The sequence below is a fragment of the Ambystoma mexicanum genome, chromosome 1q (genome assembly GCF_040938575.1).
Source record: "Ambystoma mexicanum isolate Mex_15411 chromosome 1q, UKY_AmexF1_1, whole genome shotgun sequence".
In the NCBI taxonomy this organism is placed as follows: Eukaryota; Metazoa; Chordata; class Amphibia; order Caudata; family Ambystomatidae; genus Ambystoma; species Ambystoma mexicanum.
This window is the reverse complement of record NC_090922.1, coordinates 910,846,387-910,870,940: the sequence shown is the minus strand read 5'-3', so window position 1 is coordinate 910,870,940 and position 24,554 is coordinate 910,846,387.

The following is a 24,554-nucleotide window of genomic DNA, read 5'->3' as shown; positions in this document are numbered from 1 at the left end:
GAAATCTTTTGCCAATCCGAGGGCTTGTCCTTCTCTATTGTTTAAAGTAACTTTTCATCCAACCAACTTCGTTCTGAACTCTTGGCAAAGACTTGACCGCAAACTACCCTGAACTGTGATCTTCTGCAAAGACTTTGGTTCATTGACTTTGGCCCTGGCCTCTTGATTTGATTTCCTTACTGTAGTTTCTTGTTCTAGATTGACCTGCTTACTAACTTGTTGGTGTTGCTCAACTCTTGTCTAACTTTGTCTTTCCCTCCCTTTTAAATTACTGGAGTGCCATTTTTGCTCACACTTCATTTTGAGCTTAACTTGTCCAGAATCCATTGGGTGTGGTGTGGTGTATTAAGATTGTGTTTTTTCAACTGCTTGATAATAGTGAAATGTTTAATAACTGATGTGTAAATAAATGTATATTCTTTTACTCAGAAACCTTGAGTCAGTGTTTGTTTGAATCATAGTAATTGCTGTCCTTTGTGTAACTATTGATACTACTCACTTTACTCTTGAGATAGGTCTGGCTGCTCAGCCATCGCTACCACTTTACTGTGTAGTACAGGCTTGTACCAAAGGTAAATTTGTACTGTCACTTTTAGTCTTAATTGTGTGTGGCCACGTCCACCTTGGCCACCCTTCCCACTGGTTGCCCTCCAACTCATGGCACTGATGGAATTGTGCAATGGGAGGTGAAGAAATCAATTGTCCTGGGCAATTTCAGTGAAGGGGCAGTGTACGTCATGTTAAATGTACCAGTGTGCTCCTGCAAGGGTCAATATAACCCCTGGGGAAAAATAAACAGGCTGCATAACACACAGGCACCCGGAAAACGGAAATTACGAGTATGCGACCCCTTGTTACCCCACGTGTAAAGTAAAAACATAATGCAGTATGCTGTGGCACCCAGCAACACAAAATATTACGTACGCAAAGGACACATAGGGTAGTATGACCTTGAAAATGGGGGTACACGAGACATGGGGGAACCCACAGTATGCAAAATGTGTACGCGACTCACTGTGCTTCAAAAACAAAAATCAGAATCACGCGCGTAGGAAAATCCCCCACCAAAAGAAAAGGCTTGCACTCTCACTGGGTAGAGATTGCGTGGATATGCAAGAATCAAAGAAGTCCACATATCCGTCTGCTATCGCTAACAAAAGCATGTGATGGTCTAAATCCATGCTAACACGCTGTTTCCACATGTGCGGAGTCACTCTGTTTCCAGATGGCCACGCAAGTAACATGGAAGACCCACGCTCCTGCCTACGAGACAATTTACCTGCCTCCAAGTCCCCCGAGCTGCCTCCTATCAGCCGTCTGCTGCTGCCTGCCCACTGTGTTTGCCTGCTGTCCACGTGCCCTGCAATTTTGGTGCCTGCTGTATACCCATTGCCAGAGCTCCTGTCGTTGGACCTGTGACCACATCTGCTGAGCCAGAAGACTCCCGACGTGCCAGACCACTGCTCCACAGCCCAGTCGGGGATTGTCATGTCTGAAGCAACATCACCCGAGGCAAGTGGCAACCCCCGCAGCGATGCAGAGGGCTGTCAGCTTCTCAGCCAGGGAAGTTGACATCCTGGTGGAGCAAGTCCTGGTGCATTATGATGCACTCTTCCCCGGACCATCGCAAGTCGGCAAAGGGCGGACAGAGGAAGATCTGGGTGGAAATTCTGGGTGCCATCAATGCGGAGGGGGTGGCACCCCATGTCTACATCCATGTACACAAGCGCAGGGAGGACTTCAAAGCCAGGACCCACAACAAGGCCCGGTGCCGGTTGACCACCAACAACAAGCGGGTCCTGGAGCGGTTTTACCCGGCGCTGTACGCCCAGGTCAGGGAATTGGAACTCCATCTGGAGTCGACTTGTAAGTGTCCATGTGTACTTGTCCACCATAGTGCATGTGCATATTGATGTATGGTTGAGTGTGCACCTTGGCCTTATGTATGGTATGTCTCTTGTTCAAATGTCTGCGTGCATGTCCCATACAGTGCTTCATATGTGTCCATTCCAGCATGTGTGACATCAACAGTGTTTCTGTTGCAATGTGTGATGCGCATGAGGCATATAACAACGTGCGCATGGTTGCATACATGTGTCTGGACATGGCCATATGAGTGGTGTGACACGTGTGCTTTTGCTAGCATCATGGACATGCATGGTGTACATGTGCATGTGTCTGGGAAGTAAGTGTGTGACTGGCCAACAATCCTGGATGGATGTTACTGGAGAATTTGAATGTGTGCTTGACACTTTCTGGCAATTTTAGCTTGAGTGGATTCTGACGTGATAGTTATGTGTCCTGCTTCATTAATGTCAGGTGATGTGTGTGAATGTAATGTGTATGGCACATGATGCATGTGAGGGATATGCACAATATTGAGGTGCTGACAGAGTCTTGGCCAAGGATGTGATTGTCTGTTGTGAAGGACACACATTATTGTGCATGTGTGTTAATTGCACAAACCGGTGTGTTGTGGAGGGTGATGATGGTTGTGACCTTTACCAGTGCAACTCATGTACATTTGTTTTGTGCAAAACAGACATAAGTTCAGCTCCCTGATGTTTGTGTTCTATGTCTCCCTATCCACAGCGACGATGGAAGAAGAGGGCGGAGAAGGCGCTGTGGATCAAGGCAGCAGCAACGCCTCCACCAGGCACAGACAAAAGGCCCAGTCATGCTCCCAGGTACTGTCATCTTCAGGCAGCGAGGAGACTGGTGCCGTGTCCGAGCCAGCACCCGCAGCTGCCGAGGGTAGGTCCAAGAGGGCGAAGGTGGTTGTGGACTCCTCGGCAGTGGGAGGGACAGGTGAGCCCGTACAGGGGCAAGACACTGAGGAAGACGGGAGGGAGGCATCCAGGCTGGCAGAGGTGGAGGAGGAGGCCGCATCAGACCAGCCCACGGGGCCCAGCGGGGGTGATGATTTGGGTGTGACTGGTCCAGTCCAGACTCAGGGGCAGGAGTCAGTACAGGTCGCCGTGGAGGGGCCTGTAACTGATCCTGTCCCTGGGACTGCAACTGCATCAGTATGCACCTGCGGGCATGCCGCAGGCAGGACCAATCCACAGGTGGCGGATGTTTCCACGCAAATGCCTGCAGATTTTATCCATTCGGGACATGGTAGAATCTGTGCTAGCCGGTGTCATGAGGCAGACAGGCACCATCCGTGATGATGTGCAGGCTTCCAATCAGGGGCTTGCACGTCATCATGATGAGGTCGTCTGTCTCTTGAACTGGGTAGCACATTTCCTGGTCTTGCAATGGGTCCGTGGGCTGGCCACTTATGTGACCCCTCCTTGTCTTCCTCATCTGTGCGCCAGTCGTCCTCCCTGCCGTCTTCCAGCCCAGATAACACCCGGGCCCCCAGTGAACCTTTTCCAACCCCAGCAGCCAGTTTGGTGGAGATCATATTACTGCCAGAGACAGGAGTTGAAGTTGAATCAGCAGATGTGGTCACCACGCCGATCCAGCAGGCGACAAGAGCTGTACCAATGGAAGAAGAGCAGGCACAAAGGAGCAGGGCACGTGCATGATGGCCCCAGGAGTTGACATCATCCCGAAGGCTGTCATTGAGGCACAGGCACCAGGCATTTTGGTGGCAGCAGGCTTGGAGTAAGAGGCTACAGGGCTCTGGGCTTTCCACAGCAGAGGGGCAGGTATCAGCCATCAGGCAGGAGGCAAATCTGGACCTTACAACAAGGATGTCTTTTGTGTTGGGGCGTTTGGGCCAGCAGATCGGGGCAGAGCATCAGCAGGCACAGGAGGCAAGACTCACCATGTCCCGCACATAGATTACACTGCATCGGGCAGAGAGGCGGTTGGAGGCCCTCGAGGAGACTTGCCCGCCTAGGCCCGCCTAGGGGAAGTGGACATGGTGTTCGATGATGCCCTGGCAGAGGCTATGAAGGAGCATGGTGAGGAGATGGACTAGCCCGCTGCCATTGTATGCAGTTCTTTAGGTTTCATTTATTTTTCACTTTTATTTTGAGTTTTTGGACTTTACTCCACATTTTGTACATAGTTCTTTTATAATAGTATTTTTAAGTATTGCTTAACATGGTTTGGGACAATGGACCCTATTTGCTTGTACATAGTTCTCTTTTTCCCGGATCCTTTTCTATTCACCATGGAGGAATGGTTTTCTTTTCATTTGTGTTTTCATTTGGACTTACATGTATGGACATGGACCGCATCTTTGTGTTAATTTTTTTTTTCATCCAATATTTTTCCGTTTTCACAATCTTTTATTTATTGATTTGTTTCATGCAGATTTTATTTATTGCGTTTACTAAGTATGGCTTTCATACTGATTTTTAATATATTTTTCACCTTGGAAATCAAAGCAAGTTTCACTCTTCCTTAACTCAGTTCTGTGTCCCTAATACTGACCAATGTTATTCATGTGTGTGCACACATGCATGCATGTGTGATTTTTGAATTCCAATCCCATGGGGCATGTTCTGGGGTGCATGACCAATGGATAGGTGTTAGGGTGCACTTGGAGGGTGCAGTGTGTAGTGGCATTTCATTTCACATGTGCTGCATGAATGTATATTGCTCCACAGTTTTTTGGGGTGGAGGTTGTCCTATGAGGCAGGGCCTGCCTGCAAGTTGCCGTCACAGGTCTTGGGGGGGACATGAGGTGGGGCCTGCCTGCAGGTTGCTGTCACAGGTGTTGGAGGGGGGAGACATGAGGCGGGGCCTGCCTACAGGTTGCCATCTGTTAGGCAGAATCACCTGCAGTACCCTTTCGGAACACTACAGGCAATTAAGACTACAAGTGTAATCCCACGTGTAAGCACAATTTCAACTTTGGTACAAGCCTGTACTACACAGTAAAGTGGTAGCGATGGCTGAGCAGCCAGAGTTATCTCAAGAGTTTAAGTGAGCAGTAGAACAAGTTACACAAAGGACCAACCAATACAGTGATTCAAATATACACTTACTCAAGGTTTCTTGGAAAAAGAATGTACATTTATTTACTCAGTTAGTTAGAAAACATTACACTGGCATAAGCAGCTCAATATCACACACTAATACACCACAAAAATACAACCGGTAAGTAAATGAACAAGTTTAGCTCCAATGAATTATGAGCAAAATGGCACTAGAGATACTTATTAAAGGAGTAAAAAGACAAGTTTATAAGAATAGACAGCCCAAATACATTCATAGGCAGGGCAAAGGGTTTCAGTTATCTACAACCAGCAATTCTTCTCATAGACCTAGGCCAAAGTCAATGGTTCAGAGTCTTTGTATAGGATAGCGCAGTTCTGGTAGTAATGGTTAAGTCTTTGCCACAGAGTTTATAAGAATTTGGTTAGGCGAAAAGTTTGACGAATGTTTAGGGGACCACAAGCCTTCGAAGTTAAGGAAAGTTTCACGCACTTTCTCGATGGCCGAAAAGATTTCCGGAACAGGTATGCACAGTACCTTGTTAATGAGGAAAGCTGTAGCTGAGGCAGTTGTTCCTGGCAGTTCGAGCAGATCTCGCTGTTCCTGAGCTTCAGTCATGGGGACAAGATGGAGGACGTCGGGAGGTTCCTGCGCTGCCCAGGGAAGAGGCCAAAAGCTGTAGCAAGACGTTGGTTTAAGGTGTGAGTAGCTTAAAGTCCACAAGCTGGTTTCCTTCCCTGTGGCTATTCGGTTTTCAACAGCACTCTGATGAAAATTCGACCAGATGTGGACGGTTTCCAGGTGGCTTGTGAGTTGGTTGTTCCCACCAAACTCAAGGGAAGAAGTTAACCTTGAAGGGATTCTCTGTCGATGGAGTTTCAGGCAATTCTGACCTGCAGCAGGGCTTCACCGGTCATCTAGGAGTTGCTGCAGTCCTCTTCCTTCAGCTCATATTCGATTCTTCCATTCCAGTGGTCGAATCTGCTTTCCACGTCCCAGAGACCTGCTTTTAAACAGTTTTCCCCCATTCATTCCAGCCTGGCTGTCACTCACACAGCAGGGTGGCTGTCCTTGCTGGACAGCCAGCTTGCCAATCATGCCAGAGTACATTCAGGTCTCCTAGGAGACTAAGCACAGGGAGATTTGGGCAATTTCTTCCATTAGTAGGATGGCATGTGCCCACTCATACATTTATGAGTGATGAGCAGGAGCCTGAAGCAGACCCTTGACTGCACAGGTAGCTAATGCAGGCTCCTTCGTGCCTCCAACACATGATCTCTGCGCTGGAGTCCTTTAATTACCCTCACAGCCCCATTCCGAACCACGTGAAGATGGAAATCTGTTGTTGTGATGCCTGTCAACAGGCTGTCACAATAGTCCAGTTTGGAAAAGATGATAGCTCTTGCCAGGGTCTCCATATTTTTTTTCAAAAATAAAGGGCCAAAGGTGTCGTATGAATTTAATAGAATAAGAGGACGAGGAGACCAGACTGCTCACCTGAGCTTTCATACTGAGGTTCTTATCTAGGATGACACCTAATGTCTTGACTTTGCTCTTTACCTCGATGACACAATTATCGATACAAACATTTTTGTACATAGGGCCTAACTTTTCCAATTTGATATCAGAGCCTACGAGCATGAATTCTGTTTTGGCACTATTAAGTGCCAGGGCATTTGCTACCATCCACTTTTGGATTTTCAAATTAATTTGATTAATGAAAGACTCATCATCGCAATGTATTCCTGTAATAGGGATAACACATTGCATGTCGTCAGCATAATTGGCAAAAACGATCCCTTCTTTTTCTAACATAGAAAAGAATGGAAACATAAAGATATTGTAAAAACAAGGGGATACGCAGGCTCCTTGAGGAACCCCAAATAATAAAGGAACTGGATTAGCCTCAGCCGAATCACTTGTCACCCTTAACTGCCTACCACTTAGAAAGGAAGAGATCCATTGGACGGCTTGAGATGAGAAGTTGGGGATTTCACTCAACCTGGTAGACAGAATGGGATGGTCCACCGGGTCGAATGCCGCTGAAAGTTCCAAGATCATCAGTAAGGCAGTGTGACCTTAATCCATGCCTTGATGTAGATGGGATTTTCAGGCCAAGAGCTCTGTCTCCGTCCTATGGTGTTGTTGTTTGATGGACATTTGCCAGGCACTGCTATCTTATTCCCAAGTATTTACACCATGTTCCTGTTGTTTCCATCATGACAGTGCCAGGTGAATGCCTATCCCATGCCTACACCAAAACATTTGCCTTTGCCAATGCTTGCTACTTTTGGTAGATTGTAATGTAGATTAGCGTTGCTGACACTGGTTCAGCCAGAAGATCTAAACTATTCTAATGAAGCATGTGAGACATTATACCCATACACTTTGCCTGACTTGCGGTATCAGAGCAGGATCTGGTGGGGCAATGGCCAGTTGAGATTACGTTAATTGGTGAAAAGCCTCATGTGACAAGGCTACTGTTATCTGTCCATAAAAATAAATAGTTCCAATGAAGCAACACATCTCCATTCACAAACACAGCTAAGCCCTCTGTGCTGCATGGCATGTATGGTTTACATGAATGGGCAATTGCAGGGCTACCTCTCCCCATCACTAGCACAGTGGTTGCTTTTGTGGGCTACGCGTGTAATAGTGGTTGAACATTGTCCAACATCTAATAGTGGAGATAAACCACATTATTATACACATTACGGCTATCATACATTTGTAGTACTGCACATTTGGCTGTAACAAAATGAAATGTTGCTGTAATAATTGCTGTGTTGTTTCCTACAAATAACACAAAGGTGATCGCTATTTACTCAGCTCCTTTTGATATGTTTACTGTGCAGAAATCCTTCACATAGAAACTGTTGGTTTTATTCAAATAATTGTGTCTGGATGTGGTAGACATGAAGACATTCTTAATATTTCCGTACATAAATAGAGTATAGCTGTGTGAATAGGAGCCTTCTTCGAGATATGAGTCAGGTTTCAAGGTTTATGTATGCAGGGCATTTTGCTCTTGCAAGGCACAGTCATATTTTTAGCCTCCCCGAAATAACAATCGCCCTACAGTTATACGTCGGGTTGCTTTATTAGAATGACCATTCACTTTCATAATAATATAGTGACTGAAAATGAGAAGAAATGAAGGAAAACTGGTACACAACATTATGCTCAACTTTAAGAACCTTTAATGTAACGCCATGAAAGTTACTAAATACACATTTTGTACTTCTCGCGTTGCTGTAGTGATTTAATGGTTGGTTCTGGTCGACCGATATTTCCGGAATAAATCTCGCACTATTTATTTTCCCTGGAGATTGCAGACTACAGTGAGCCTTCTGTGCGCGGTTCTTCAATTTCCAGACGCGCATTTGCAATAATGAAGGGGATCCGGCAGCCAAATAAAACACACGGGTGGCGGTGCTGGGCTGCATGGAGCGAGCAGCCTAAGCCAGCTCCACACATCCTCTGAAAAAGACAGGGCCTGATTGGCACCGGTCACACACTACCCACACGGCACTCCATCGAAGCAGACGCTCCTGGGCTGCCCAGTTTTCGGGGTCCTCACATTTGCCGATGTATTGGAATGAATCCTCCACAGAGACAAAATGAATCCTAGTAGAACTCCTTCTGAAATCAAGTCTGCCCAGCAAAATGTGTTCTTGTACATAATATCACTTTATGAAATATGTTAGCCCCCCCAACCTCCCTTTATATCAGGGGTCTGTAATATGTTGATCTCCAGATGCTTTGGATTACAGCTCCCATAAACCTTAGCCAGCATAGACAATGGCGAGGGGGTCATCAGAGTCATAGTCCAAAACACCTGAGAAACGTATGTTGCTGGCTACCTATTTCATATTCTCCTATTTGGTTCATTATGATACTAGTGGGGCCCAAGGAAAGCCTCTACTGATAATGTCCAGCCTCCCAGCTCATACATACCTTCAGGAATGTTTAACTCTGCATTATATTTTCTGCTGTTACCAATCACATACACTTTCTCTAATTGGGCGCGGATGTTCAGTCCCACTCCTTACCCAGGCTGGGTCTGTTTTTGCACCCTTGATCTAGTTCTTGCTTATTACATTCCTCCCCACTGCCATGTGTGAGGAAATACAGATTTTACTTCAGAGTCGTCCAGTCTGTTCTGACAGCGAGAGTCCCTTCCTTGGAGTTTTGGATCCATTCTGATACAAAATCTTCCCTCTGAGGACCACCAGGGGGAGCGTACAGTGATCACCGCCTAACTTTGCACTCTCACAATCCCAGCCCCTCCACAGATATTACAAGCAGAAAGCAGGCCTGCAAGCAATTAAACGTGTCAGCAGTGTTTGGGGAAGGTCCCCCTGCCTGCTTAGGTGCAGCTTGAAGTTGGGTCAGCATCACCGGGCGTGGTGACGAGGGTGAAGGCCCATGTGGGAGAAACGGCACTCAAAGGCCTCCGGGAGCAGTGGGAGCTGCTGCCGGCCAGGATCACCGAAGGAGAAAGGCAGAGGACAATCACGGCCTGAGCTCCCTGTGGGACAGTGAAGGCTTGTGTTACGCAGGAAGCGTAATTCTCAGAGACCTTGTGCTGAATCAAGGTGGGCCCAGCCTGGCATCATGGCACCTGGGAGGCCCTGCCATTGAGGGGAGAGTGAGGTGAAGGCCAAGCCCTGCCGATACCCGTGAGAAGGGGCCTCAGAAGGGGCACACGCCTGGAGAAAGTTCTGGCGTGTGAAGGTACATTGCTGCCCTGGTCTCGGGCATCCTGAGGATAGTATCTGGCTGGGAGTTGTTGCAGGGAAGGTCAAATGGAACCAACTCCCCTTAGAAGTTCCACAGATGAGTGCTAGAGTGAAGTAAGGGGGCTCTGTATGGGAATCAGATTTGGTTGTAGCCTGGTGGAAGGGTTTCAGTTGAGACCGGGGATGTGGAGCAGGCACCGCCAGCTTGTGGGGGGAAGTAGATTGAAGCCCACAAGATTTTTTGCATGCTGAACCTCCCAGATGAAGCTGGTATATGCCCAGTCATGCCGGTGCTCTCAAGGGGATTCTGGCAGGTATGTGCCTGGCGTGCCGGCCAGTGAAAGTGTGTGCTAATGTCACATGCCGGGACCTGTCCTGCCCAGAGGTGGCACATGGCTGCATGAATGCTAGTGCCTTGAAGCTGCTCAGACCGAGTGCTTCCCGCCGGCAGAATTCATGAAGATTTGTACACGAATATCAGCCCAGCCCTCCTGCAGCGTGTCTGAGTCTGCCTGGCACAGTAAGTTGTCAAGCCAGATCTCCCGGCTGTGGGACGCTCGGGTTCTGGCCTCTGACTTTTCCCCCGGCACTGTTTGCAACACTTCACCTATCCTTTGGGGGGGTGCACTTATCATTTGTTCTACATGACTGTGCTGTCCCCTTTTTGAGCTCAGCATCCATGGGCTTGGGTTATTCTAAGGTGACTGTGGACCTAATAATTGTTGCTGTGTTTATATTACTGTTGTGCAAGTAACAAGGTGCTATTTTTAGTTTGTATTGTATTGTATTGTATTGTATTGTATTTTGCATTTATATAGCGCCTTATATACCATTGGTATGGTCTGAAGGCGCTGGTAGGTTGAACGCCCTTGGGAACCGAGGTTCGAGTCAGTAGAGAGGGTGAAGAGAGACAAAAGGTGCGTGTGCGCACAGAGTATGTGTGCAGCTGGTGCGGGGTTATTGTGGTAGCTGCTTCTTAGCGGTAGGTGTGGTGGTTGAGAGGTCAGGAGAATGTGTACGCTCTGGCAGAATTAATCCAGCTCGAGAGTGGCTGCGTTAGGCCTGAGGAGAGACGCCTGGCTGGGGGTGTTAAACCAGCGGTGGTTACTTAGAGTGATGGGGAGTGAGCGGGAGATGTTGATATGAGAACAGTTATACCGAATGGTGTCATAGTATCCCTGTGTTCTATTTGAGTGATGGTGTAAGGAGGAGAGTAGGCGTGAGGTGTGGTATGATATATGTTCATTCGAATGTTCCCGCATATCAATGCATATTGTGTACGTTCCTCACACTCAGCCAATTCCTACATTCAGCTATTTCCCACACTCAGCCATTTCCCACATACTCAGCCGTTCCCACATACTCAGCCGTTCCCACATACTCAGCCGTTCCCACATACTCAGCCGTTCCCACATACTCAGCCGTCCCCCACACTCAGCCGTCCCCCACACTCAGCCGTCCCCCACACTCAGCCGTCCCCCACACTCAGCCGTCCCCCACACTCAGCCGTCCCCCACACTCAGCCGTTCCCCACACCCTATCAATGGATCTACAAATCGAAACTATTGTGCCATGAGACCTTTGGGCGTGTGACCCTATATAAGTAATGAAGTAAGTGGGGAGAAATGGCATATGAGGAGGGACACAAAGTTTGTAGGGGTAGTTTGGGTTAATGTGCTTGTGATGTAATGGAAATGTGATAGCCAGGTGTGCCTTCAGTCACTCAATATATACGTACTACGTGTGTTCTAAACTGCAGCCCTCTTAAAAACACTCATTGGCAAAGTGTTGGCTTGTATATATAATTATTGGTCATTTTCCACACACTGCTATTAGATGCCCAGGTACCTGCACGATTTTGCACTTGCTATCATCAATGGGCAGTTATAACTACTAAGGCAGTGCCTGGTAAGTGCCTTTGCCATGCCTACTCAAAAGCCCAAACTGCTGGAATAAGCAGTTCATGGCTATTATTTGTGGAGATGGATGGTTTTCTCCAGGACCAGGCTTCAGCCCTGTCACACACAGGGCAGTGATGTAAAAGGAAGAAGAGTGATACAGTGTTTAGCTTGTTAAAGTTTGCGCCCAATGCTTCCGTGAGAATAGGACAGCCGCAAAGACGGCAGAGGGGAGGAGGTTGGGGTTTGGCATGCTGGCTGTGTGCAGAGAATGAAGGGGAGAGGTGCAGGCCTTGATTCAGCGTTTACCTGTGGCCTATTAGAAAATGGAGTTGTGGCATTCCAATATGGCCGCCGGCACGGAGTAGTTGTGCCGACGGCGCTCTCTGGCCCCGCTTGAATCGAAGGTGCCCACTACCCATCCTGCGGCCATCGCAGACCAGGCAGCGGTCACCTATGGCTGCTGAGGAGCAAGGAGAGGCTTGTCGGCGAGTGCCGCCCCAGAGAAGCTGTGGCGCGATTGCAGCGCCGGAGCCGGCGAGGCGAGGGAGAGTCGCAGAGCAGGTGGCAGCAGACCCACCCGCGTGAGCTCTGTGGCGTGAGGAGTGGTGGGAGCCCCGGACAATGCTGGAGAGAGGGGCCGGTTTCCTGTCCCATGCAGTCGGAGAGTTAGGAGGAGGAGCGCTTCGGACGCCCGGCGCCATGGGAGGCCGCGGCCGGGGATGGCCCCACCCGCGGGTGGATTGCTGTGCTGCGGCTCCCGGCACCCGGCGCGCCCGGAGGAGGCGACCTGAGTGCTCAGGTGGCCCAGGAGGACGAGGCCCCGTGGCGAGCTCGGAGGTCGGGGCCTTGCTGCTGGAGCTAGCTATATGGAGTGGGAGCGGGCACCCTGAGGTGTTCGTTTGGGGGGAACGTGGGGGATTGCTCCAACGGGGCTCCCACGGTACTGGAGGAGGCCGTCGACGGAGAGCTGGACCACGCCGTACCTCAAGGAACACTGAGCCCAGCCGGAGGCGTGCCCTGCCAGTGTTGGGGGAGACTTTGGGGCATCCCTCCCGCCGCAGACCGGAGGTGAGGAGAGGGGCCTGGGGGAGCTTGGTTCTCCTGGAGGGCGGGAGAGACTGTTGGAGGCCAATTTGGAGCTGACCGAGGCACGCTTGGCCTGGAGGCCCTACATCTGTGCAGTGGGTCGCACTGTGCCGGTGAGGGGGGTGAGTGAGGAGGCAGGCGGCTGAAGCCCCCTCAATAATATTACAGATCCCCCAGGAGCTGGTGGGTCGAAGAAACTTGTGGGAGCCGCTGCAAGGGCCTGCTCCTGGACCCAGACTCTGCTGCAGGAGGAGGCCGGAGGGGGGTTTCTGGGCGGGTGCTGGCAGGAGAGGAGGAGGCAGCCGGCATGCCCACAAAATCCAGGGGTAGGGGAGAGAAGCACACTCTGGCCTTGTGGGAGAACACGGGCACCCTTCAGGCCATGTGGTCGGTGCGGACCCCGCCGGAGCAATCCGAGGCCCTGGGGGGCCCAACGAGGGAGGACCCGGCGCCAAAGCATTCGGAGGACTTGGCGAATATGCCCAGACATGAGTTCATTGGGGAGTTACATTCCTTGCAAGCCAATTTGGCTAAGAGTTTCCAGGAACAGTTTCAATTAATGCGATCAGACCTGACGGCAGCTATGGGGGAATTGAAGCAAGAGCTGCGGCAACTGGGGGAGAGGACTGATATTCTGGAGAAAGGCCTCCAAGAGGTAGATAAAGACAATGCAGCAAACAGTGAAGCTATTGAGAGGCTTGATGTCGCTACCAGGAACCTTGAACTTCAAGTAGAAGACCTGGAAAACAGGTCCAGTAGAGTCAACATACGGGTGAAACTGCTGCCTGAATCGGTTTCTGATAAAGCTCTGAAAGAGACACTCCAGGGCATTTTTGTGGACATTCTGGGCGGGAGTAACCCGGAGTTGGTGGAGCTGGATCGAGTCCATAGAGCTGGTCGGTTGGTGAAGGCCCAGACGGCGAGGCCTAGGGATGTCCTGGCAGCATTCACTCGATATGCCCAGAAGGAGGCGGTGCTCAGAGAGGCGAGAGCACGGGAACCGATCATGTTCCAGGGCCGGCAGATCACTCTCTTCCAGGACTTGGCCAGCAGTACACTGTTAAAGAGGCGACAAATGGGACCGGTGGTGAGGGTCCTCAACGAGAAAGCGATTCGATACAGATGGACCTTCCCTTTCGGCCTGCTCTTCGAATGGGAGGGATCCCAGAGGCGAATTACGTCTCTCCAGGAAGGTGCTGCTCTCCTACACCTCGAACTGGAGGACCCCCCCCTGAGCTGACTCCTTGGGCCCGAGTGGTCGTGCGGGCCCCAGGCCCTGGGACTGGATGATGGTACGAGAAAAGAGGAAAAGGGGGCCCAGAGGAAAGGGTCGGCGGAACGATGGAATGCCTAGTGATGTTCGAAGCGGTTCCTCGGAGCAATCCTGATCAGATATCGGCTGGTAGAGGTGGTGGGCCTCACTAGGGAGTCTATATGCTTAGGGGTCTTGGGGAGCGCATCCATATTGGATGCAAAAGGGCGACGATGCCCGAGGTTGGTGTGTGGTGTGGGTGGGAAGGTGGTAGCCTTCAGGGGGGGAGTGGGGTGGGTAGGGGGGGCGGTGGGGCAGTTCGGGCGGGTGTCAACAGGCTAAACTTGGAAGGGCACTGGGGGGTGGCACTCCGTCTCTTTAGGCTTTCTTCTCCACGGGGGGCTCCCTCGAGTGGCTAACACATAACGTGAGGGGGTTGAATACCCCTCTCAAAAGGAAAAAACTGGAGCACTTCACGGAAAAGGAGAAGCCGGATGTCATGGGTTTACAGGAGACACACTTACTCCTCAAGGACCAGGGCAGATTGAAATTGCGAGGCTTTGATCAGATTTTGCAAGCCTCGGCCCCATGTAAGATTAGGGGGGTGGCTCTAGCGATCAGGAATATGGTGGACTTCAAGCCCCGTGAGGTCCTCAGAGATAAGGAAGGGAGGTATATTGTAGCAAAAGGGATGTGCCAGGGGGTCCCTCTGACAATAAGCGTGCTATACGCCCCCAATTCGGGCCAAGATCCCTTTTTGCAATGGGTCCTGAATTTGTTGGAAGAGCATTCATGGGGCCATATTGTCCTCCTGGGGACCTTAACGTAGCATGGGACAGGAGAAAGGATAGGACAGGGGGCAAGGGGGAGTGGGGAGGAGCGGTCATGTTCACAGAATTGAAGGACAGAATTAGAAGATTGGGGCTACGGGACTCATGGAGGGAGTTGAAGGGGGATGAAGAGGGGCACACTTTCTTATCGGGCGTCCACGGTTCCCAATCAAGAATCGATTACATTTGGATCTCGGTCGCCTTGTTCGGAGACATTCGGGAGGTAGCCACATGGCCGATCGGGATAGCGGATCACAAAGTGGTTTCTTTGGAGCTGGATGTGGGTCGGAGGAGGAGGGGGATCTGGGGTTGGAAACTCCCGGGGGCCTTATTGACACCAGCAAGAAAGGGGAAACAGGGGAGGACATGAGGTGGCATGCCTTCAAGGCCACTCTCAGGGGGGAATTGATAGTGTTGGGTGCCCACTGTGAGAAGCAGCTATGTGCCCTGGAATCGCAACTGGAGGCGGAGGTGGAGGTGGCACATCGGGCGGCAGGGGTACCCCTTCAAGGAGGGCAGTGCGGGCTTACAGGAAGGCGGTGGGGCAGCTGGAACTCCTACGCAACAAGAGGGCGGAGGGAGCCTTACTGTCCGTGCGACAACAATATTATGCTAGGGCCAATAGAACTGGCCCCCTTCTCACGCGGTTGCTCAGAGGTAAAAGGGCGAGGAATGCAATTGCGGCTCTGAGGTTGGCCACGGGGGAACGAGTCACGGACCATGGGGGGGTGCAGGAGGCCTTTCCTGAGTATTATGAACTTCTCTATACCTCCCAACACCCTTTGGCTGAGGGACAGGAGGACTTCCTCCAGGGATCCCGGCTGCCGAAAATTAGCAGGGAGGCGAGTGAGACCATAAATCGGGAAATCTCGGAGGAAGAGGTGCGGGAGTGATAAGAGCTCTCCCACGAGGCAAGGCCCCGGGCCGGACGGCTTTACGGCCACCTTTTATAAGCTGTTCAGTGCGCTGCTAAGCCCGCATCTTACCTCGCTCTTTAATTCTTTCCACCTCACTGGCAGAATTACCCCGTCCATGGAGGCCAAAGTTACGTTGATCCTGAAACCAGACAAAAATCCAGAGGAGAGGGCCTACTATCGCCCTGTAGAGTTGATAAATCTTGACGCCATGATCTATGCTAAGATATTGGCCAACAGGCTCGACTCTATTCTCCCGGAACTGATACATCCCGATCAGGCCGGGTTTATTAGGGGACGACAAACCGCAGACGACATCTGCCGAGTGGCCCATATAATTGAGAAAGTTCAGAAGACACACACTCCCGCGGTCCTGGTGGCCTTAGATGCGGAAAAGGCTTTCGACCGCGTGGAGTGGTCTTTTCTCTTCCAGGTAATGGAGAAGATGGGCTTCGGGGAGGGGGTTCTTATCGATGGTCAAGGCTAACTATCAGGCGCCCTCCATCAGAGTGATGGTTAACGGGATAGCCTCCAGACGGATACCCTTGCAGAGGGGGACTAAACAAGGCTGTCCACTTTCCCCTATCCTATTTGCAATCTACCTAGAGCCCCTGCTTCAGGCTTTTTTGGGAGGCGGAGGGGATTCGGGGTGTCCCTTTCGGAGGAGAACAACATAAGGTAACAGCTTTTGTCGACGACATGCTGCTCATGCTCACGGCCCCTAGAGAATCTTTACGGGCTAGCATGTCTCTCTTGGAGACATTTGGGGCAGCCTCGGGGCTCAAAATTAACATGACTAAATCGGAGGTCCTGAGTTTAACATTGGGGGTAGCAGAGAGGGAGTACCTGAGGGCGAACACTAACTTCCGGTGGAGCCCAGGTGGTATTCGATATCTGGGAGTGAGAATTACGGCGTCGTTGGCGGGTTAGTTCTCGGCGAATTTTCCACCACTCCTTAAAGCTATTAAGAGGGATTTTCAAAGGTGGAGGGATCTGAGGGTGTCCTGGATAGGGCGGATAGCTGCGGTTAAAATGGTCACGCTCCCACGGCTCTTGTATCTTTTTCAAACTGTCCCACAGCCGGTTCCAGCGAGTTACTTTAAGGAATTGGGGTTGCTGACCAAGAGTTTCATTTGGGTGGGGAAGAGACCTAGGGTGGGGGTCAGTCTTTTGATAGCCCCGAAGGGTGCGGGTGGTCTTGCTTTGCTGAATTTCCAGCGATATTATGAGGCATCACAGCTACGTCTGATCAGGGAATGGCTGAAGGGGGAGGAAGGGGCGCAGGACAAATTATGGGTGGGGATAGATAGAGCAGTAGCCCATCTCAACTTAGCAGAGATATTGTGGCTCCTGAAACCTCTTAGACCTCGACACCTGTATGAGAGCTCCATCACTAAACTCATGGCAGATATTTGGGACAGGCTGGCGGGCTCCGAGGTGATCACTACATTCCCGTCTCCCTTCACCCCCATTTTTGGTAATGGGGATTTTTCACCGGGCTTGGAGAGGGGAGCATTCGCGAAGTGGCAGGAGGGGGGCTGTCGGAAATTATGTGATATGTTTTCTGGAGGGGAACTACTATCTTTTAATGATTGTAAGAGGCTCTTTGCAGTCCGGGAAGGAGAGAGATTACGATACGCCCAGATTCGACATTGAGTGTTACAGCCTGGGGTTAAACAGGCAGCCACAAGGGTCCCAACAGTCTTTTAAAAATGTCTGCTCACTAACGATGGGGCGAGGGGCCTTATTTCTAACATCTACAAGATACTAGATGGCTCCAGGGCAGGGTCCAATGGGCCTACATGAGGGATTGGGAGCGGATTATGAGAGGTGCGATTAGTAGGTTGCACTGGGAAAGGCTGTGGAGGAGGATCCCCAAGTTGGTCAAGGCCCCCTGTCTGCAAGAAGCGTGGTACAAGATTCTGTATGGGTGGCATAATACCCCGGCCCGGCTCCATAGATTTCACCCAACGGTGTCGGGGCTTTGCTGGATGGGCTGTGGGATGATGGGCTCGGCAGAGCACGTCTGGTGAGAATGTCAAAAGATTGTTTTGTTTTGGGAGGAAGTGCGCGAAGCCCAGGAACTGGCCTTCGGGCGAGATGATTTAAGGACTCCGGCACAAATCCTGTTGGGCTGGCGAGAGGGGGTGAAGGCAGGGAAACCAGTGGGCGGGAAAAAGCCAAAGTGATAACGACTCAATGCTGTTAATAGCCCGGAGGTGGAAGGTCCCAAAGGTCCCCACGATTCAATATTGGTTCAGGAAGATGTGGGAGATAGTGGCTCTGGAATGGGCGACTTACGCCAAGGACAATCAGATTCAGCGTTTTGTAACGGACTGGGAGGACTTATTGAACATACTTAAAGGCGATTATACAGTGATGTGGTGCCCACAACGATTGAGACCGTTGGACTTGCATTGACTGCAGAACTTTTGCCCGTGCAGAGGGCGGTTTGAGGGATTATCTTGTTGCCGGGGGGAATTGGGGTGGGAAAGGAGGTGGCGGGGGAGGGGAGGGTTTCTTTGTTGTCTTCCGAAAATCAATAAAAAGAGTTTTCAAAAGAAAATGGAGTTATTAGTTAACAAAATGGAGTCTCGTGGCTCATAGGCCATGCACAGTTATGGGTCGTTTAGAGGTGGCCCCACACCTTTGCCAGAGGTGTGCTGCCAACCGTGGAATGAGCATATCATGTGCGTTGTTTAGGAATGAAGGGGGGCCTGGGAGACCCTTCCTCCCTTACATTACCCCCTTTTGTTACTTAAGTACCGAATACTGTAGCTCTCCCAAACGTCTCTGTTCAGCTTCTTCAGCTACTGCTTCATCCCAAGCCAGGGTTCCCTTTCTTGGCATCCAGACCCAACATACCACACTAAGGCTCTCCCCCACCCATGCATATTAATCAGGGGTACAAGTCATGTAGATACACCCTCCGTCCCCCTCTAGCTCTACCCACAATTCATCATATCATTCCAACTCCCGGGGCTCCTTAATTGTGTTGTGCCAGAGCGCATCTACAATGTACTCAGTGTTATATATAGCAGGCATTCTATATTTTGGTTCTGAATCTTCTCCTGTTTGGACCTCGGCTTTGTGAGCTATCTGTACTGCCCCTGCTGCATTGCCCATTGTCACCATCATCATTGCACTGTTAGAAATAGACTTTGCACAGCACCTGAGTTCCACTTTGCACACACAAAAAATTTGCAGTAAAAAGATGATGATGGGTATCAGTAGCTTCACGGTCATTCCAAGCCATGACGGGACCCACTCAAACAGGTTGTCGAACCATGTGCTTGACTGCACTCCTCCTTCTCCCTTCATCCGTTTGCCAAGATTATGCACTGCTGCTATCACATGCTATAGTGTCCCGTTATCTGCGTTGGCAGAGGGTACAAACGTGCAACATGCACTCTCGATTTTTCGGCAAACACTGCCGTCCATAGCAGTTAGCAGGTTGAGGACGTAGCAATTTTGCATGGTCATCAACTGCAGGGCTCTCAGCTCCACTTTAATGACATTGAATCCTTCTTATGTATCGTTGACCAGCTGGGTGAGTTGCCATGCGTTATCTGGAGCCATTTCGCATTTGCTCGAGCTTGGATGCTTGGAACAAAGAACGCAACAAATGTCTCTGCTGACGTAAGGAGCTTACACTTGTCAGGGTTTTGCACCAAAAGTTCAGAGGATTCTGTGGAGATGTAGTTTGATGATCTTCTCTTTCGTGATACTGTGCTTTGTAACTGCTCTTTGGATAAAATGGCATGTGCAGGGGGTTCTTCGGTTGTTCACAGGGGTGCCTGGGACTTCTTTGCTGGCACCCTCTCCCCTCCATTGTGGCTTACTGGTATTACCATCAGGGCTGAATGCAGCATTGCCAGAGCACAGGTGCCCTTCCATGACTGGGGAAGGTGCAAGTACGCCTGTTTGCCACATACCCAGAAAGTGTTCATTAACACTGTTGTTCCTTTTTTCATGTCTGGAATGATGAGAGTTTTGCTACAGTTCTTACTGATTCCTAAGGGCATTTTCCTTTCTCCTTGGAAGCACAGTTCATAGGATATTTCACGCTGCACCTTGACCGGTTTCTCGAGAGTTGTTACCCTTGTGAGTTTGGTGATGTGCTGAGACAAGATTAGAGCGCATGTGCTTTTTATACATTGTAGCTTCTCGTCCGACAGTCCTCTGCCTTGCACGTTACTTGCTCTTCATGCCATTTGTTGTCAGAAAACATTGTCCCTTGGATAACAAAGAAAGGCTCTATGATGCAGATTACTCCTTGCGGCTTGTATTAGCAGGTTTTCTCGTTTTGCAGCTTTTTTAAAAGAAACAGTGTGTGCTTGATAGGTGCTTTTAATTCTACACAGTGCAAGATGAATTAGACACTGAGTATCCGCAATAGGCACCTCCTGTGGCAACAACACCTTAGGTGGCCCCGAGGTATGGGGAATCAAGGAGCACACATAGCAGCTTTCATTTGTAGCTTGCTTTGCCATTGTGCTCATGTCTGCATATTATTTGTTGGACTGGTGTGGGTGACGTGGGTCTTCTACTGTATCTAAACCCAAGCCGTGATATGCGTCACACCTTTTCCGTCCTGCCCCCCTTTTCCGGCTCCTGTTCCCCACTGGGCCATTTTGAATTTCTACTGGTTCTTGGTCTAGGATTGGGAATATTCCAGCCATTACCTCCACCCCGCCTCCAGTCACTTTGCTGCCCACCCAGTTTATCATGATCCTGGGCGTGTGTCTGGTTTTCATCATTTACATAGTCGTTGCCTGAGGTAGTTTGTCTGGTTGTATAGAGGTCATCATATGGCAACGTATATGCATAAGGGTTGGGATCATTCATCTCGTAGACGTTAAATTCATGCTCATAATAGTCAGCTATGGAATAGTTCATTAGTGGGTCTCTAACAGTTTTATTTTTATGCATGGTAGTGATGTGGGAACATTGTGGGAACATATTAGCTTAAACCCGTCCCATATTAAGTGGGATCCTTCTTGTATTAGTTTTACCCCTCCTCCCCCCTCTTTCATATCAATATAAAATGAAAGATATTGCCCAGTATAACGCTAGGCCAACAATAGGATAAAGAAACAATTGCAGAGAAGCACAAACCGCATTCGAAGGAATACATCCAAGTACTGCTAACATTCATCTATCACTATCTACTGTAGTCTCGCTGGCATTGAGGGCCCTCGTTTCTGCCATTTGTGAACCTACAGAGCGAGATACAATTGGGTTAAGCACATGCTACACGTTTTAACTCTTTGTTGCATTCATTGTTATAGCAATACATATTATGCTATAATTTTCATTTCATTGTCCTCATTTTTATTTTTTTTAATTTATTCTTTTTTATTTTTACCATGCCATGAGAGAAGAAGTGTGAACGAAAAGGATAGGTGAGTGAGAAAAGAGAGAGAGAGAGAGAGAGAGAGGGACAGAGAGCGCGGGCAGTTAATTCCTGATAGTTCAAACAACTGTATTTTTGCATTTTCGTGAGTACTATTAACTTCTATACATATTTCACTTTTCTATGTACACCTTTTACTTCCAGTTAAGGTACTTCACTTTTTCATTTTATTTCTCTTTTTGTTCTGGCTCTGTATTATTTCTCAGCATCATTAAGTTACGTTTTCGTTGTTCTTTCTTCAACATTTCGTTCTTCCTACACTATAACGCTATCATACGCTTTTCATACATCTGATAGATGGATCCAGTATTTCAGGCCCTTTACTTTCAATGCAGTGGGTGTACAGTAAATTACCTCATATGGGCCGTGATATCGTGGGGATTTCCAACGCTGCACAAAGCTACGCACATATACCATCTCCCCAGGCATTAGTTGTACGTGAAGGGTAGGGCCATTTGCTTTGCTATTATCATTGCTACTCTCGTCAATTTCCTTAGGTAATCTTGGAACTACTCATCCAGCACTGTTGCTCTTCTATGTGCATCTGACATCCTTCTTAAGGGTGACATTGGGGTGTGCATGCACCTCCCTGTCACTATCTCGTGGGGTGAGAGGTGGCCATCTTTGATTTGCTGGTTTCTTAATTCAAATAGTGCCAACGGCAAGCAGTACACCCAGTTTTTCTTTAGGGTGTGGCACCATTTTGACAATCTGCTTTTGAGGAGGTAGTTTATTTTTTTTCACAACCCCATTTGCTTGCAGGTTATAAATCGAATACAGTTTGTGTTTTATCCCCAGCAGTGCAATCACGGCTTTGAATAAGTCATTGACAAAATGTGTTCCATTGTCAGATCGTATTACATCCCAGATTCGCCACCGGGGAAACACTTCCCTCACTAAGAATTTCGCACTGCATTTCACATTCAGTTGGGTGCAGGGTCCCGCTTCCACCCACCGCGAAAAGGGGCAGACCACCGCAATCAGATATTGTGCTCCATTATACCTTTCTCCCATGTCTGCATAGTCAATATGCAGTTTGTAGAATGGTCCAATGGGGCGGGGCAGTGTTCCTCTCAATGTCCTTAGTGTCATTCCTGAATTATTTACATGTTGTACATTTTATCACCATTTTTGCCACGTGTTCCTGCAATCCTGGCACAAACCAATTTTCTTGGATGTCTGTTGCAATGTGTTGTTTTGCATTGTGTCCTGGGAAGTGTAGTTGCTGGAATGCTATCTATAATAGTTCCACAGGCATTACTACATTTCCTGTACAATTTTGCCACCAAAGAAGGTCAGTGGATGACTGGGTACACCCTCTTTTTGCCCACAACTCCTGTTCTTCTGGTGGGGCTCTTTTATGCAAGTCAATTATTTGGGAAATTGGCATTGAGTTGTAACCTTCACCCTTCTCTTCCTCCACATATCCTTTTATTATGAATTCTCTTTGTATTTCTCTACCTAGGTAGGCTGCCTCTTTGGCAGCAGCGTCCGCTGCTGCGTTTCCCAAGGCAATGACATTAGTGTTGTTCATGCGGGCCTGGCATTTAACCAAGGCCACCATTGTTGGCTCTTTTAAAGCTTCTATGAGCTCTTTTAGAAGCTCAGCATGTTGTACCAAGGATCCATCTGCTATTGTGAACCCTCGCCTCCCCTATCGTGGTAACCCATCATGTACTGTTGTTGTCATGTAAACTGAATCTGTTTAAATAGTTACTGTACACCCTTTTGCTGTGTGCAATGCCTCAATTAGCACTACTAGTTCTGCTGCTTGAGTTAAAAAATGTGCTGGTAACCTCTTTTGTACGGTTGTCTCATACTCCCCATCTTCCAATCGCACTACTGCTACCCCTACATGTTTTTCTCCTGTCTCTGAGTTCATTGATGCTGATCCGTCTACAAAGTACACTCTCCCCCTTCCAGGGCATTCTCGTTTGCTTTGGGCATGTCATTATCCTCCCCCCTGTATGTGGCACAGTCATGGTTTTGCATATCTTCTATGGAACAGGCCTCAGTAAGGAAGGTAGCTGGGTTTGCTGTTTTGGACAGCACTATGTGTATGTTAGGGCTGGACAGCATAATCTCATATGCTGTAGCCCTCTGTGATGTCAGCGTGGACTTTGATCTTTCAAGGATGGCAAACAACGAATGCTCAACAAACAAGGTCACTGAGCATCCCATCACGATTGTGGCGCTTTTTTCAATTGTGAATGCGGCAGGCGCGAGAGCCTGTTTGCATGTAAAGTGTCCTTGCATTACTGCATAAAGTGTTCTGCTGTAGTATGCTAGAGGCTTGTGCCCCAAAGACTTTTTTTGTGTCAGTACTGCTGTCATCAGCATTCCATCACAGTGTGAGAACAAGTAGAACTCACAATCATAATCAGGGGTCGCTAGAACGGGTTCTGTTGAAATCAATTCTTTGGACTGCTGACAACTTCCGACAACCAGAGAAAGGAAACAGTCTCGGAAACGAAAGAAACTGTTGCCAGTCCAATGCCACAGCATCAGCCTGAGCGAGAAATGAAAGTTGAAACAAAGCGCAAGCGATAAGTGAAACTCAAAACAGAGCCCGAGGAGGCTGCCAGTAAGGGGAAAGGGCGAAAATTGCCCCAACGGTGCTCAACAGAAACAACATCACTGCCGAGCGACACAAACCCTGCATGTCAAACACAAGCAGAAACAACGCGTGTACCCCTTTGGCGCCCACCAGTTTCTGCAAATGCACCAAAGCCAAAGAAAGAAACTACATTATTGCCACGGCGCTCATCGCTACCCATCATTGTGCCACAGGCTGACTCTGAGCCTAATACTGGAAATGCAACAGCACTATTCACGGATCATACAATACCAGGAGTGAATCGGTATAATTTGCGGCCTCGACAGGAAAAGTGATCCACAGATCTTTGGTGCTTTTTTTTTTGCCTTTGGTTCCACTCACGGACGGAGTAGGAGCCAGGGGCGTAGAGGAGAGAAGTGTGAGAATTGTGAGATGTCAGAGATGTGAGGAGAGAAGGAGAGTGTGGAGTCGAAGATGACCATGAGGTTTTTAGCCTCATAGGTGGAAGCAGGAAGGGGGCCAAGAGAGGCCGGCCAGAGAGTGACAGGAAAGGAGGGAGCGGGTGTGCTGATGAGGAGAATCTCGGTCTTACTGGCATTAAGGCAGAGATCATTGGAGTGGTATGGGATGGTACTTGGCTGGACAAGATGGGTCTAAAGAATGTGTTTTTAGGAGGGGACACACAAAGGAGTGCTTGATGGAGGAGGAGAAGGACTAAGTAGCAAACCAGTGGTTGCAGAAATCAGTGAGTGGAGGGGCAAGGGAGCCAATATTGTCATTAATGGTTCTGGAAGAACAGGGGGAAACCTGTTAGGAGGACACCTTCCGGAGTGGACAACTCTGGTGACCTCATCAGGAGAGAAAGGCAGATGGAGGATATGAGGAAAAGATGGGCAAAGGGGAGAGAAAGAGGGATACAAGGTTGCTCAGGATGCCCTGGGTTTTTGCAGTGAAATTTGT